At 31.5% G+C, this 18,442-nt stretch overlaps 1 long non-coding RNA gene across 1 annotated transcript; it reads right to left on the bottom strand.

Annotated features, from left to right (window-relative positions):
• Positions 1 to 2,088: 2,088 nt before the first annotated feature.
• Positions 2,089 to 3,857, bottom strand: LOC115975547. The gene is made up of 2 exons (XR_004088131.1): positions 3,656 to 3,857; positions 2,089 to 3,179 (listed from the first exon to the last, which is right to left on the bottom strand). It is a non-coding gene; the product is annotated as an uncharacterized LOC115975547 (long non-coding RNA).
• Positions 3,858 to 18,442: the final 14,585 nt, after the last annotated feature.

The following is an 18,442-nucleotide window of genomic DNA, read 5'->3' as shown; positions in this document are numbered from 1 at the left end:
GAAAAGCTGCTAGAAATGCTCTAAGTGATGCGAAATTGTTCTTTAACGCATGCATACAATTAGATGAGTTAATTTTGCTCTGCTTTAAGATTATGAAATTGTCTTCATATTGAAATACAGTGATATATTGAACGTAAAAAATAGTAACATAGGATACGATGACTTATCAAGGGATATTGTGAATCTGATACTCGCATCAATACTCAATATGTTCTCTCTTCTTGTCAAATTAAGTTCCAAAAGTTTACTGTGACTTGGGTTTAGAATCAGCTTGCATTCATATTAGGTTCGACTCAAAAGCTTTCAAAGTGCAGAGTATAAAGCTTGCCAAACGATAATTCTTTGTTGGGATCCACCACTTCTATTTTTTATTTTAAAAAAAATAATAATAAAAAAGGAAAACTAGCTACGAAACAGAAAATAAAGGGAAAGAAAAGTTTGAAATCAAAATGTGAAAATGTGACTAGAAATTTTTTTGATAGTCAAATGTGAGTAGAAATTGAAAGCAATAACTGTCATTGCTCTTCCTAAGACAAACAGAAAATTAGTGTTAAAAAGCTAGTCGTATTGTTGAAGATGTTAGTTGGCACCTAACTTGGAAATGACCGTTAAAGCTCTGAGTGTATTGTTGAAGCTTTAAGACGTTAGTTGGAAACTAGCTTAGAAATCGAGTCAATTGCTTGGAATTTGGAACGTATGAATAGCCCATGGTCATATACATTCTACCTTTTTCCTATTGCATTGGTCAATATAACCGTATATACTAATCCATGTATGATGTATCTATAATATTTTATTTCTATTGTCCATTATAACACCATGGACACCTATGTAATACTTTATTCCTCAGTTCATGTTTTCTTGAAGAAGAAGAAGAAGAAGAGGGCCTCATCTTCTGGTTTTATGATGAAGAAACAGAAAACTATCTTGCCATTTCTAGGGACAAGAACCCAAGAAAGAGGAGAGAGACTGTTTTGAAACCAAATAAAGTAGAGTATTACTAACAACTGCAGGTCTTTTAGTAGTGATGGTGTTCTCATTAGGAAACCCAAGACGTCCCTTGTGCAGGACAGGCACGATAGTGTGCTGGGGAGGGTCAATTGTTGTCCAATGTTGAGTCATGACATTATAAGTATGGAATGTAGCACAAAAATCGGAACCGTCTTATTTTTCAGCTACAAGGATTTGTTTCTTATTATGGAGAAGTGTGGAAATCATAATATTATGCAGGCGAAATTCAGATGGAGGATTGAGCAAGAATTCCCAAGTTCCTTAGGTGGGGTCAAAAACCTCCTTCCTGATCCAGAACTCACTAACTAAACACTATAGAGATAACAAAGGAAAAGAGAGGAAATCATTGTCAATTAATTTTGTTTTTTAAAAATGAGTTGACAGAGAACGGAGAAGGAAAGCAGTGCGCTTCAATAAAAGCAAAAGACAACAATCGCACAAAACAAACACAATCAATTAGATTATCCATCTGTAAGTGAACTTGTGGCTCAAAAAGGATGAGAAAAACAACCCCCAAAAAATAAAACTTTTATGTAACAAACAACAATCTTTTTCCCCTCACATGCATAAACTTTGATTCCTTCAGAAAAAAGTAAAAACAACTAAAGTAAGAACTGTATTATCCATCAAAAGTTGAGTTTGAGTTGCACAAAGTTAAACAAATATGGATTTGTGCAGAAGACCCATCACCGAGCGCCAAAATGCATAGAGATGATCAAATTTAAGTAAATGAACAAGATCAATTGATATGAAACAATGGATCAAGTGATTATATAGGTGAATCTGCAGTTTCTTTTATTTGATGAGTAATATAACAAAAAGGTGCCAAAAATGTTGCAGCCTAAGTGCATGGGGAGTATAAAAAGGACATCCCTCAGGAAATGAAAAGAAAATCCTAAAATCTAAAGCATCAATAACATAGGAAAGATCCCAAATCTGCAAATGCAGGATGAAACAAGACCCCATAAAAGAAAGCCCTAAATAATTCTAACCTCTACCAAATATTTCTTCTAGCCTTAAATACTCTAATATTCTTCTTTTGACCAGATGGTCTACTTTCTTTTTTTTCCCCTAATAAGTAATTAGATGCTCCAAATCAAGTACAATGGTACAGTTCTGCAACAGACTAGCTCTCTTCCACAACTTGATTTCCACTCAAATAAGCCAGTAGATTATACTGCATAAAGAAAGAATTGCTCCAATCCTCTTCTAATAATACATTGAGTAGCTGAGAAATCACCTGGAGTTTGGCAACATTGTTTACGTGGTTGCAACAAAATATTTCTGAAGTTCGTGCAGCAAGAGAAATGAAGGTCTGAACTTGATAGGAAGAGAATGACTAAACTTCCTTCAAACCATATTGTTATATGTATGAGTATAATTTATTCAGTTTATTCTCCATTCCAAATTTTAAACCTACGTGGTTTGATGCCTGAAGGAAAAGGGAAGGGAAAGGGGAAAGATGTTTGAGTGAGAAGAGTTTAAATTGGCATTGAAAAGGAATACGGTTTAATTTCGATCTAATTTGAACATGGATTATATAAGGTTTGTTCAAATGCACAATCGCCATTTGAAAAGCCAATAAATTACAATTGTATACAGTACAGAGACAAAAACAACCAAACTCTAAATCCTGGAAAGCTTAATGCTAGAATGCCTTTCAATCCTCCTCCTAGCCATTATCCTTATGCAGTAATTGTCGCTGAGACCCAAAATGTGGAAATTCCATCCAAAATTTAATGATCCAGTTACTTCAACATCATTGGACACGGCTCAGGGAAAAAAATATAGAAAGGCAATCTAAAAGCAGGTCTTGCCTTTCTGAATTAGGGTAGGAAGGAAATTACATGACAATTGTGAGTACAAAAAACGAGCAGGTCATTTTCAAATAAGGCAATGTGCTATCAATACAAATGTTTGGCAAAATGCTAGGTTATATGCCAAGGGTAAATACAAATGGGAAGGTTGTACTTGTAGGTCCCCACGATCTTCAACTACCAAATGCCAAGGCAGCCTCAGCTGCTATATACTTTTTGTCAAGGCAATAAATCAACGTGATGAGCTCAAGACAAAGTCATGCGTGCTTGAACAATTTCATGCTGATCCAATGGAAATATACAGCAACCACAAGGACAGGAAGAGTCAAGGGCACTAAGAAGCAGTAATACCTAACACAAAACATTTGAGATTTTTTCAAAACAATGAATTTTAGGATTCATTGCAGAACAAAATGCTAAACAAGCCCAATATTTGATAGCCTTTACATAACTAAATTCAATTCAACATAAAAACAACCAAAAATTAATGACACCCAGTAAGCCATTGGGAAAGCCAACGCAGCAAGCATTGGAAAAACTGAAGTTTGAGTATTGATTGCTTGTCCAAATCAAGGAATCTCATGCAGATACAAGATAACAAGTAAAAATGCCATCTGGGTCTAAAAGCTTGAACTAAAGAAAATAGAAAGAGACATGTAGAATTCCTTGCAGCTAAAAAAGCACTGGAAGAATTGAAACTTGAACGTTGCTTGTCCAAATCAAGGAATCTCGTGCAAATTGAAGATAAAAAGTAAAAAGGAGACCTGGGTGTAATAGCTTGAAACAAAAAAGTAAAAAATAGAATAGTGTGAGTGAAGGGAAATTACCAGTCGTTTTGAATGGAGGAAATTAGAGCGTTACGCGATGGAGGGAGGAGCTTGGATATAACGGCGGCGAAGAGAAACCCCACGAAGAAGACTGAACCGATTGTGACAAAGAAACAGCCCCACAATTGTGAAGAGGAACTTGAAGAAGAAGAAGAAGAAGAAGAAGGAGATCTCATCTTATTGACGATGGAGCTTGGAATCTGATATTTTCATATGTTAGACACACAGAGATGGGAGTTTGGTTGGGCCCATAAACTAAGTCCAGCCCACCATGTCTGTTCGATTACAACTTAGAATCCCAATTCTAAATTTAGAGGGAGATAACGATATAATTATCCATTTAAATTTGTTTCATATATATACTCAATTTTTTTTAAAAAAAAAAATTTGTGTGCCAAATGAATTAATGAGTGCAAAATACTAAAAATTTAATATTAATGAATTATAAAATTAAAAAAAAATCAATCACATAGGCTCAATAAAAATCACTATACAACAAAGATCACCACGGGTTCTTTCTTATTAAAAATTAGAAAAAAAATAATTATAAGTAGTATTAAATTTAGGTAAGAATTTTAATATGTGATTATTTATGTTTACTTTTTCAAAAAATTAATTTGAATAATTATTTATATTTTTATGATAAAAATTGTGTTTAACTTTAAATGTATCCATTTGTACGTACGTGTGTGGATAATGCTCCCAACTCCCAATTCTTCCATGTCTCGGATTTTTTTTTTTTATCATTGAACTTATGGATGGTATGCGTGATCCAATTTGAGCCACCTAAATGATGCAATACTTTGTTAAATTAAAGTGATATCAAACAAACAATTGATGTATATCTCCACCCATCAAGGACTAGAACTTCTCAGAACTAATCACTTAAATGGAGGGGGGGTTAAATGAGAAGTTTGCACCCGAAAATGAAAACAAACATCAGTCCCACACCGCTCAAGTACAAGAAAAAACTATACTTTATAATAGGCATAAATTATTTCTTGAATTGCCGAGCTCAGTAGCGTGAGCTTGTAACCTGTGCAGGGGCACTAAAGTGATTGAACAGTGGTTCAACTCAACTGCTCGGGTGCGAGGTGGCTACTAATTGGCCTGCCCATTCCAAGCCAAGGGTTGAGCCATGTGACTTGGGCGAAGGCTCTGGGTCTCATGGTTTCTAGAGTGGAGGGAACTGCGTGAGGCTGGTTTCACAGAGCAGCGACTACCTCCCTCCCTTGGCAGTGGAAGGATTACAGGTTGATTCTCACCTGTGCCCAACAAGACCCGTTGAGTTCATCCTAAATGAACCATCACTTTTTTTTTTTGGTTCTTCTCATTTCTTATTTGATCTGGGTTTTGCTGTGAATATTCAATTCTTTTGTTATATTATCTGGGTTTCTGTGAAAAGTGTAGGATGCTTATAACTCTGAGGCATGTCCTATATTGGCATTATGGATAATTAAGACATTTATCTTTCAAAACAAACAAAAACTCAATTCCAATCTAGTTTATATAAATAATATAGGTACTGTGCATGGTGGATTGGGAGTATATAAAGATTAGTCATAATGCCTTATGATTAATTGCTAATTTTAGTTCAAATTTTAATCAATTAATTACTATAAGTACATAAAGATTAGTCAATATGATAAAGATAAATTTTGCGTGAAGTGTTTGGATTCTTTTATAAATAACTTGTCTTATCACACATACTTTTCGCGTGTAATGAGATTCTTTTTGTTATTTGTAGACGTTTTATGTGGAGTTCAAGATATATCTCTACCGATTTGTCTTCAAATTTTTTAATCCCTATTAAAAGTAAGGTTTAGGGGTGTGGGAGGGTTTCTTGTCTCAGCCCCCAATTAACAGGTATTGTCTGCTTTGGGTATGCCTCACGGTTTTGCTCAATCCCACATCGGGGAGAGACGCCTCCCACATATGCCTTATAAGCTTGAGCCCAAGACACGTGTAGTAGTATTAATCATAATGTTTTGTGATTAATTTCTAATTTTAGTTCCAATTTTAATCAATTAATTAGTAAAGATTATTTTGAAAAACGTCATATTTTGTAGGCATTTTAAGTGGAGTTTGAGGTATATTTTTATTGATTTGTCTTCAAGTTTTTTCCATTTTAAACGTAAAGTTTAGGGGTATTTTTGAACTACATTAAAATCCAATTCAAAGAGAAAAATCCACTTAAATTTGTGTCATATATATACTCAAGTTTTTTTTTTATTTATTTAATTTTTGTATCAAATGAATTAATAAAGGCAAAATACTAAAAATCTAATATTAATGAATTATAAAATTTATAAATAAAAAAAATCAATCACATATGTTCAATAAAAATCACCATACAACAAAGATCACCACATGTTCTTTTTTATTAAAAATTAGAAAAAAATAATTATAAGTAGTATTAAATTTAGGTAAAAATTTTAATATGTGAATATTTATGTTTATTTTTTCAAAAAATTAATTTGACTAATTATTTATATTTTTATGTACGTGTGTGGATAATGCTCCCAGCTCCCAACTCCCAATTCTTCCATGTCTCAGATTTTTTTTTTTTTTTTTTTTTTTTATCATTGAACTAATGGATGGTATGCGTGATCCAATTTGAGCCACCTAAATGATTCAATACTTTGTTAAATTAAAGTGATATCAAACAAACAATTGATGTATATCTCCACCCATCAAGGACTAGAACTTCTCAGAACTAATCACTTAAATGGAGGGGGGTTAAATGAGAAGTTTGCACCCCTAAATGAAAACAAACATCAGTCCCACACCGCTCAAGTACAAGAAAAAACTATACTTTATAATAGGCATAAATCATTTCTTGAATCGCCGAGCTCAGTAGCGTGAGCTTGTAACCTGTGCAGGGGCACTAAAGTGATTGAACAGTGGTTCAACTCAACTGCTCGGGTGCGAGGTGGCTACCAATTGGCCTGCCCATTCCAAGCCAAGGGTTGAGCCATGTGACTTGGGCGAAGGCTCTGGGTCTCATGGTTTCTAGAGTGGAGGGAACTGCGTGAGGCTGGTTTCACAGAGCAGCGACTACCTCCCTCCCTTGGCAGTGGAAGGATTACAGGTTGATTCTCACCTGTGCCCAACAAGACCCGTTGAGTTCATCCTAAATGAACCATCACTTTTTTTTTTTGGTTCTTCTCATTTCTTATTTGATCTGGGTTTTGCTGTGAATATTCAATTCTTTTGTTTTTGTTCTGGGTTTTGCTGTCTAGTCTCTCATTTCTTATTTGATCTGGGTTTTGCTGTGAATATTCAATTCTTTTGTTATATTATCTGGGTTTCTGTGAAAAGTGTAGGATGCTTAAAACTCTGAGGCATGTCCTACATTGGCATTATGGATAATTAAGACAAATTTATCTTTCAAAACAAACAAAAACTCAATTCCAATCTAGTTTATATAAATAATATAGGTACTGTGCATGGTGGATTGGAAGTATATAAAGATTAGTCCGAATGCCTTATGATTAATTGCTAATTTTAGTTCAAATTTTAATCAATTAATTACTGTAAGTACATAAAGATTAGTCAATATGATAAAGATAAATTTTGCGTGAAGTGTTTGAATTCTTTTATAAATAACTTGTCTTATCACACATACTTTTCGCATGTGATAAGACTTTTTTTGTTGGTCTAGTGTCATAATTTTCATTTAAAATTTTTTTTGGATAAATTTGTTTTGAAAAGTGTCATATTTTGTAGGCGTTTTCAATGGAGTTGGAGATATATCTCTACTGATTTGTCTTCAAGTTTTTTCCCTATTAAAAGTAAGGTTTATGGGTATTTTTGAATCATATAAAAGTCCAGTCTAAAGAAAAAAATTCTCTTATAAATAATATAGATATAGGTAAAGTTATTATGCGTGGGGATTGAGAGTATATAAAGATTAGTCATAATGCTTTGTGATTAATTTCTAATTTTAGTTCGAATTTTAATCAATTAATTACTGTAAGTATATAAAGATTAGTCTATATGATAAAAATTAACTTTGCGAGAAGTGTTGTTTATAAATAATTCGCTTCATCACACGTGCTTTGCGTGGGCGATGAGGCTTTTCTTTTTTTTCTTTGTCTAGTGTTATAATTTTTCTTTAAAAAAAAAAAATTCAGTAAGATTATTTTGAAAAGTGTCCTATTTTGTAGGCATTTTAAGTAGAATTAGAGGTATATTTTTACTGATTTGTCTTCAAGTTTTTTCCCTTTTAAACCTAAAGTTTAGAGGTATTTTTAAATTACATAAAAATCCAATTCAAAGAGAAAAATCCTTTTATAAACAATATAGATATAGATAAGAGAAATGATATGTTTACAACATTTTTACAATAAATTCTAAGTGGCAGGTTGTTACTGGTTGTTATTGTTGGGGCAAAAAAGTAATCTTAGTGTTAGGTTCAAATTTGAACTAATAGCAACTAACCACCTGTGATTTGTTGTAAAAACTCAATTCCAATCTAGTTTATATAAATAATATAGGTATTGTGCATGGTGGATTGGAAGTATATAAAGATTAGTCATAATGCCTTATGATTAATTGCTAATTTTAGTTCAAATTTTAATCAATTAATTACTGTAAGTACATAAAGATTAGTCAATATGATAAAGATAAATTTTGCGTGAAGCATTTGGATTCTTTTATAAATAACTTGTCTTATCACACATACTTTTCGCGTGCGATGAGACTTTTTTTGTTGGTCTAGTGTCATAATTTTCATTAAAATTTTTTTTTTTGGGTAAATTTGTTTTGAAAAGTGTCCTATTCTGTAGGCGTTTTAAGTGGAGTTGGAGATATATCTCTACTAATTTTTCTTCAAGTTTTTTCCCTACTAAAAGTAAGGTTTAGGGGTATTTCTGAATCACATAAAAATCTAATCCAAAAAAAGGAATTCTCTTATAAATAATATAGATATAGATAAAGTTACTATGCGTGGAGGATTGAGAGTATATAAAGATTAGTCATAATGCTTTGTGATTAATTTCTAATTTTAGTTCGAATTTTAATCAATTAATTACTGTAAGTATATAAAGATTAGTCAATATGATAAAAATTAACTTTGCGAGAAGTGTTGTTTATAAATAATTAGCCTCATTACACGTGCTTTGCATGGGCGATGAGGCTTTTTTTTTTTCTTTGTCTATTGTCATAATTTTTCTTTAAAAAAAAATTTCAGTAAGATTATTTTGAAAAGTTTCCTATTTTGTAAGCATTTTAAGTGAAGTTGGAGGTATATGTTTACTGATTTGTCTTCAAGTTTTTTCTCTTTTAAACGTAAAGTTTAGGGGTATTTTTAAACTACATAAAAGTCCAATTCAAAGAAAAAAATCCTCTTATAAACAATATAGATATAGATAAAGGCACTGCGCGTGGTGGATTGAGAGTATATAAAGATTAGTCATAATGCTTTATGATCAACTAGTATGTAGTCCCGTGCTACTGCACGGGAATGGATATATTATTAATCATGAGTTTATTCATGTTTAAAAAACTCAGTTAAGTCTAAATTCATATTATTAACCAGAAAATTTCATTAACAAAACTTAGCAGTATATATATTTTACATAGAAAGATGAACCTTGGTGACAATGTTTATCTAAAAAATCCATTCACGCTTTTGAATCTTCAATCTCTATTGGTGATTGAAATTTTCGCAGCTTAAAAAATTTTAAATTAAAAAAAAAAAAAAAAAAACCTTCAGAGTTGTACTCATTTTGTAGTTTTACAATGGGTTATTTTGTAACATGATGGGTATTTGTGTGAAGAAAAAACCTCTAAAGTTCTATGGCTGATAAAAGAAATTCTCTCCAATCTCTTTTTATAGAGAGAGGGGTTTGTGCGTGTTTTTATACATCCTTCATAGTTGTATTATCACGAAGCAGGTCCAATGGATTTAGATTGGTACTACCGATTCCCAAAGCATAAGTGTTTAATGTGTTATTAATTTCATCTCATTAGCTTCTACACATGACAGCAAAATTAAAAATAATTAGATTGTACACGTGTATAGTAAAATTGGACTCCAATTTCAGATTCTAATTGAACAATTGGAATGATAATATATGATAGTAACAACAATAGGAAAATTCAAATAAAATTTCGAATTAAATTGTAACAATCTGAATAAAAAATTCCAGTAGAAAGACAGAGTGGAGTGATCCACTCCAAGAAGGCGACCAAACTTGCGTCAATATAGAATAATAAATTTCTCTCTGGAAAATTTACATTGTTCATAACCTTTATCTTTACTGAACATTTTAAAAACATAGTGACTCACATCTGCCATCCAGACATCTACAGCCGGGTCCTCTCCAATTCGCGTGAGATTTCATTGATCACTAAGTTCCTTTGCAGCCTGCAAAAAGTATCATCCATCGGTCCACAGCAGTGTTTTCTTCATTGTTATAGGTGCCAAACCTGAACAAAAAGCCAAATATAAGGATAGTGAATTTTAGGCATAATGTGCATCTGATCACATATTAGCAATTTTTAACAAATGTAAAGATGCAAACTTTGTAAGTGAATAGTAAACAAAACTCAGTGTCAGAACCAAGAAGAAAACACTTTAATCTGAAACTCAGTGCAAATGTAAAGATGCAAACTTTGTAAACAATTTATAACAAAGATGCAAACTCTGGCTTTGCTATCTTTTTGGAAATTATGCAATGTACCCAAACCAAGTTCTTATCACCGATATTAATCTCTTTGGTTTTTACGTTTGACTACAAAATCAAGAAAAAACTTAATTAGCACAATAACTCACTTGACCCGATACATAGAAGTGGTTTTAATGAGAATGAGTCCACATACATTTAGTCACATGATGCAAAATTCAACTTCAATTTCAGATTCTAGACACATGGCACAAAATTAGAGTTCTAATTTGGAATTCAATTTCACACTCTCTCTGCTTCACCTATTATTTTACAAAATTAGAGTTCTAATTTGGAATTCAATTTCACACTCTCTCTGCTTCACCTATTATTTTATATATAGATTGCTAATTTTAGTTCAAATTTTAATCAATTAATTACTATAAATATATAAAGATTAGTCAATATAAGTCTAAGCTATGTTCAACATCAACTACTTTTGCCATAAGGGTTGTGCTAAGCTATTGATTATCATCCACTACGTCCCTATCGAAACCAAACTAAAGGTCATATATTGAAAATTCTCGAATCTTTACTTTAAGTGCGGTGGTGTTGTTCTTTTCACACTAGACTTGATGATGTAGGCATGAATCATGCTTATTTTTTAGCCTAGACATATAACAGTAGTGTGGTTAATTACTTTTGCATTGTGGAATATTATAATTTTTATTTATTTTTTATTTATTTGGTAGATGTTATTGAGTTTACCTAGTTACTTATTTTTAGTAATAAAAATCATACTCACAAACTTTTTACATACTTCAAAAGGCAAAAAACTATACTTATTAGATGGTACAATTAACTGTCTATTTCAAAATACGAACCAAAACTTTTAAAAAGTGGATATAGCTTGGTAAAGTTGTTTTTATTGGAGTGTGGTGATTTTAAGGTTGAAGTAAGTATTAAAATAGAGGATTGTAACTTGAAGATTTGTTAGCATCTCTTTTCTCTCTAACCAAAAAAAGTTGAATTATTTTTCTTTTTAAACTAGTTTAGAAAGAAAAATTTCAAATTTTTATTATATCTTTTTATTGGATGTGAATTTTTAAAATTGAATCGTTGAATTTCATGTTCTTAACATATATGTTAAATTTCAATCAAATTGGATGTTATTTACTGTGAGGACACGTTTTGCAGCCCAAGACCAAGCTGTATGGGATCTTGACGCAGTGAGCCCAGTACAATAAATTTGTAGAGAGTGGGTCAAAGAACTAGACCCTAATGAATTGGATAACGGCTAGTATGGATTTAAATGATGATCAAACAAGAACAAGAAGCACTGATCTGAATCAATTCATTGTCTGAGGAGGTAAGTCTTTATATAAATCAACTAGATTGGATACAAGTATAATTTTGATAGCTATAGTGTTCTCTTTTTATTTTTCTAATCCTTTCCTCCTAGAGAGTCTTTTACATTATATAGCTCCCTTTAGACTATTTTGATCCTACACTTCTTAGTCATCTGAGCTCTTATTTGAGTACCTGTCCCATCAGACACCCTCTTTGGCTTTCTGTGAGTTGTGGTAACCAAGATAACACTGTTCAGAGGTCTTCTCCACATAAATGCGGTTAGAAAAGTAGCTACAGTGCATTCAATGTGGTGGTAGCAACCTTTTCTTAGATATTTTTGGGTTTCACTCCTTCTCGTATGTTCATGATGCACGTTCCTATCACTGGAGTTTCATGGAAGGTCACTCTGATCATTGGAATACATATTTGAGTTGTATTTATCATATCCGATAAGATATTCCTCCTCGGACAACCTTCCCATTTGTATCTTGCTCATTAAATCCTAAGCCTAAACCGTTTATTACCATTCGTTCCTCCTTGGACCACCCACGCTCTCGGACAAGACCCAAGGCCCAATATATAATTTGGGCCCTTAATCCTACATTTACTATTCAATTAATAATATTATTTTTTATATATAATTTTAGACTACAAAAACTTGAAATTAAAAAAATTTGATTGATTACATAACTATTGATCTTTGATCTTCTTGAAATTTTACAAACATGAATGATATAATAAGAACATACAATGCAACGGTTAGATTTTCAAAAATCTCAACTAATAAAAAAAATCTAAGAGGAGTTTGAAGGATTTTTCTCCAAACTAGTTTGAAGATAAATATTTTCCAAAAAAGTTTCTTTTAGAGAAAATAAAACAAGATTTAATTTAATTTTTTTTTTTTTTGAGGGGAAAACAAGATTTAATGTTAAGAGCCTTTGAATGAGAAAATCAACTTTTGTTTTTATGCTACGCAATTTAATTTGCATAATCTAGGAGAACGCCCCACAACAATTGGCATAATCAATTGATTATGAATGAATCGAGCTTTTGATTTTATGTTCAGTTGCCTATTATATTCTGTAGATGTTAAGAACATTTTTTTACCATCAAAGTGATGTAAGGCTACATTGAAATTAATTTAAAGCCATCTTAATTTAGAGATTAGTTAATATACAATTGAACGTAGATAAAATTTCACCACTTTATGGTCATTGTTCTTGATAAAGATTAGATTCAGCATTGTTGATTTAGCCATATTATCGCTAAGTTGTTGTATAGTATGCTTTGCAATGTGCTACTAATTTGAATAAAGTTCTACTACATGTTATAAAAAAGAAAAAAATGGTGCAAAGTATTAATCTTGCTAAAGGAGAATTTTTGTACAGGGCCCACCACTTAAAAAAAAAAAATATATATATATATATATATATTTATATATATATTGAAGAAGAAGGAAAACTGGCTACCTAACATTCTCTAATATTTTAATAGAAAAATAAGGGTCCGTTTGGATACAGCTGAAAATTGAAAAACACTGTAGTAAAATAATTTTTAAATGTGTGAATAGTACTATGAGACCAATTTTTAATGAAAAATTGCTGAAAAGTAAGGTTTGTGAGTCTCGTGAACAGTATACGGGATCCACTGATATGCTGAAAAGGGTGGAAAAAGTTAAACATTGCGGCTACTGTTCATGAATAGTGCATAAACAGTAGACGTAACAATGAGGTTTGTCTCTCAAACGCGTGCCAAAAAAAAGAAAAAAGAAAAAAGAAAAATGCCAGACACAAACACGTTGGGTTTTTCAGCCGAATCCAAACGTAACCTAAGTGAAAGAAAAGTTTGAAACCAAAATGTGAAAATGTGAGTCATGTGACTTAGAAAATCGAAGGCAATAATTGCCATTGCTCTTAATTTCTAAAGACAAAAAAGAAAATAAGCGTTAAAGTTAGTCGTACTGTTGAAGATGCCTTGGAAGTCGTACTGTTGAAGATGCCTTGGAAGATGATTGTAACTGTATTGCTTGGAAATGTCCGTTAAAGCTCTGACCGTATAGTCGAAGGTCGAAGCTTTAATGGTATGTTAGATTGGAGGGAGAGAAAAGGAGTAGAGTAAAGTAAATTTAGCTCAAAATTAATCTATTTTCAGATAATTCTACTCCTCTCTACTCCACCTTCTTTCCCCCCTCAATTCAAACAGGCCATAAGTCGTTAGTTGGCATCTAACTTAAAAAATGACATTTTGTCCAATTACGTTAAAATTTTTATGTTAAATATGCAATTAACTAATGAAAAAAAACTTAACATAAAAAACCTATTGAATATTCTTATTAATTTTTATATGTTTTTCATGTGAGAAAAATTGTTTTTTTAATGGCAAATTTTTAATGAAATTCGATGAAATGCCTGAATTGAATAAATTTGAAAGTTAGATGATTCAATTGAACAAAAATAAAGTTAAAAGTACTAAAACGAATTTTAGTCAAACTTAGAGGGTGTAATTTGTATTTTAGCATTTTTTTTTATTAATTGAAAAAATTTAGTTATAATTAATTTAAGTGTTGTAATTGTATCTTATTTCAACCCACACACACAAAAAAAGAAAAAAAAAAGAGTTGTATTTTATGTTTTTTAACTAAATACAATTACATGGTTATTCCTTTTGAAGATAACTAGATTCAACTAGGACTCCTTGGTGGACCTTGCAAAAATGTAAAGGAATAACTCAATACCTTTGCACACAGTAAATGAATAGTTCATATTATCATCAAGAATGTCAATACCGTACCTGAGGCCGTACCGGTTTGGCCACCGGTACGATATATTTCAGATACCAATTAATACCGATGTACCGTTTCGGGTTTACCGCTATTTTATATATTTAATATATGTATATACACACACACACACACACATACACACACAAAATCTCTATTTACCATAAAACAATACCTTAAAAATTCATGTTTACCATAAAACATTACTTCAATTAAGAACAAATAATTCATAGTTTAAATTTTTTTTTTTTTAAAAAAAAAAGGTATATTTCATGTTTCAGTTCGGTATTCAATTACCGGCTAGTACAGCCGGATTTCGCCGGTACGGCCGGTATTTTTTCCAGTACGAAACAGGGGGGTCGAGCGTACCGGATTGCTGGCCGGTACGGTATATTCCGGCCGTACCGGCCAGTACAGTACGGAATCGATAACCTTGATTATCATAGCAACAACAACAAAGTCTTATTCTCAAATTTTGAGATCAACTATAGATACTCAACAAATTAGTAAAGGTTAGTCACATATATATATTTTTCCTTTATTTTATTCTATCTTTAAGTCATGCGGAAAAAAAAAACTATTTTGTCAACAAACCTAATGGACTAACCCATATTTTTATCTAATTATCTTCTTATATTTATATTGTCCATTGCGACACTGTGGACCACTATGTGCCACTTCTCTTTAGCTATATTTGAAAAGTATTCTTTTTGTAAAGAACCAAATGAGTGCAATAAAAAGTCTTATTTCATATAGCTAAAATAGCGACTCTTTCCCTTTGTGTAACTAATGATTGAATTTAAGATGCATAGAAACTGTGCATAATTTTGCCATTTTGTATTGATATATGTATACAGAACAAGAGTTAATCTCTCTAATTTTAAAACTCCATTGGTCTTTTAGTTCTGCAGGTTCGACTTAAAAGTTAAAGCCTCTTATAAAGTGAGTTTACCACTTCAAAAGGTAGGCTATAACAGTAACTACATGAGGTTCTAGCAGACAAGAATTGCCAACATATTTAGGTACAAATTAATTGACACTAATCGAAGGATAAAGTTCAGAATGTTATTTTATAAGATAAATTAAGGGCATATTGAGTCAGATGCTCCACTAGAAACTACCAAAAAAAAAAAAAAAAAAACCACCAATATGGAATTTTCAGCCCTCAGGTTGTGACCTCTGTCAGTGAGAACTGGGATCCACCACCTCTGTGAGAGGTACCAATCCTACACTCATGGGCAACTATAAACCATGAATTTCCGAATCTCTGCATGTCGCCTTTGTTTATTAAAATTGATGTGATGTGTTATGTTTTGAATTTACGTGAAAAAATTCAATTCCAACCTTATTATTTATGATCTTAATAAATGGTGACATATATGTTATAGTGAAAGATTTAGACTACTCATATGTGGTAGTGGAATGCCACTTTTTTTTTTTTAATGATATCTTAAGGAAGTGGGATGAGAAGGAAGATAGAAATTAAACTTGAAGCTGAAGCTTTTAGAACGACTTTGATGGGGCATATAGGAGAGAACAAAGTAGAAATTGGTGAGGCATATTAAACAAAGGGAATATCCTATTATGCTTTATTTTCTAGGTTTTGCAGTCATCTTTCTCTCTTTTGCTTCCTTTTGTTTTCCTATGATATCATGCTTGTATTTAATTTTGCTAATAATGTACTTAAAAGCTGATAATTGCTTATAGGCTAGCTCTTAAAGTTAGATATGTATGACTTACGTACTCAAAAAGCTTCAGCTTCAAATTTTCTATCTTCCTTCTCCTCCCACTTCCTTTAAGATATCATAAAAAAAAAAGCTAGATGTATATGTGAAATAATGTAAGATTAAAGCTTAAAACCAAGGAACCACTAATAATTAATAGAGACCAAATGGTTTATAAGCTTCAAAACATGAAAAGCAACAGGTTATGCCTTTCTTGCACTTACTGGCTAATGGCTATAGGGGTCTTTGACGTCAATGAAGAATTCATAATTTCATATTATCTTCTTCTTCTTTTTTTTGATAGGATTTACGTAAAATGTTGACAACACATGAACACAATTTCAGTTCCGGGTACCCCCCTAGGCCCTATCTATACATGTCGCCTTTGCATTCTGTTTTGTGTATAAAGCAATGTTTCATAATATCCTATGGTTGGGTTCAAGTAATAATCCAGTTGCAATGTTTCACGATCTTGCTTTTTTATAATTGTTGACGTCTTGTTGTGATTGATGTATAACAAAAAATAATGTCAATGGTATTAGATCTAAGTAAAAGTAATTAATATTACTCTAATCACAACAAATCACATCAATAATAATTTTGTGAAATGCTCACATAGAAACTTTTAATAAAAATGAAAGTATAATAGTTTCAGTAGTATTGGATCCAAGTAAAAGTAATTAATGTTACTCTCTAAACACAACAAATCACATCAATAATAAGTTGTGAACTATAGTATCCCTAACATTACTCACGTGGAAATGTTCAATTGTTGTAATCTTCCTTTTTTATTTTATGATTATAATTCATTAATTTTTGTTGTTTTTTTAAATGTAAATTTCATATTTAGTCTTTGTTTTTAGATAAATAGTTGATGAAGAGGGTAATGTGGTTCGAAACACAAACATTAAACAATACAGATGAAAAAGAAGAGGAAGAAGAAGAGAGAGAGAGAGAAAAAGTGGGTGGGCTTACTTTGGATATGTTTGAATATCGTTTATTTTGCTGAAAACTGAAAACTTATTGCTGAAAAAAAAAAAAAAAAAAAAAGGGTTACTGTTCACTCTCCCAAATATTGTACATTTGCCTTAATGCACTGTTCATGTCCCATAAACAGTGCAAAAAATGCTAGTAAAAAAAGGCAAAAACGCAAACGCGTGAGTTTTCATCCGTATTCAAATGGATACTTTGTCATCAGTTCACATAGCCCGAAAGGCTAAAACAAACAAAAAGGCATCTACAAATTTTTATAAGAATGATCGACCAAACTTTAAAAATGACAATATACATTAATTAGAAACACCCTACTCTCCCCCCCACAAAAAAATAATAAATAAAAATCTAGACCTCATTGAGCTATTTCCAGTTAAGGCAGTAAATTTATTTCATTATATATATGGCTGCATGTCACATGAAAATGACACATTTTAATTAAACAAAGCAAAGACTGTACCCGCAATTATTTACTCGATGCATGCATGGTGCTCACTATACTTTCAAAATCAAAAGTCTATGATTATGAACAAAGATATTGTATAAATAACATCACTTTCTTATGCTTTAGATTTTGCTCTTTATCAGTAACAAGCCATATCTTCTGCTCTTTTTGGATTCACTCCATTATCTCTTTTTTTTTTTTTTTTTTGGGTAAATGATTCACGCCATTATCAGTAACAAGCCATTATTCAATTATTATGATTATATTTATCATATCAAAGTCACTTCGTGAGAACTCTGTCATGTGCAAGTGATTTAAATTTTCAATTGAGAACATCTTTTCACTCATCATTGTCTATGTGAAAGGGATAAGAATTTCAGCTTAATATATGCAAGGAAAATTACACCAGAAATTTGGTCATTATTAGTAACAAATCAGACGGTGAATTTCTGATTTATACTAGAAAAAGTTAAAAAAAGACTTTATTAATATTTTAACTGGATAATAAAGAGTAATTATCATAATTTATTTTATAAATTAAAAACTTAGGAATAAATAATAAACAAACAAAAATCTGGCACACCTCTCAAAGAATTGCATAGTTAAATCCGTACTCAGGTAAAACAATTTCCTTAAACTTTAATTAATATGGTGGAAAACGGTATAGGGAAGTACTACTAGTAATTGAGTCAAAGTTCTCCAAGGAAGGCAACCTACTTTTTTTCCTTTTGAGTTTTTCTTCAAATAGTTATAACTTTTTCATGCATGAATTTCCAACTCTGGTGCACTGGTTTTACGCATATAGGTGTGTTTGGTAATCCAATTTTTGTTTTTGTTTTTTTTTTGTTTTTTTTGTTTTTTTTTTTTTTCTAGACTTTGAAAATA

This window comes from Quercus lobata, chromosome 1 (genome assembly GCF_001633185.2).
Source record: "Quercus lobata isolate SW786 chromosome 1, ValleyOak3.0 Primary Assembly, whole genome shotgun sequence".
Taxonomy (NCBI): domain Eukaryota; kingdom Viridiplantae; phylum Streptophyta; class Magnoliopsida; order Fagales; family Fagaceae; genus Quercus; species Quercus lobata.
Note: the sequence above shows the minus strand (reverse complement) of the source record. Positions and strands in the feature narration are given on the sequence as shown.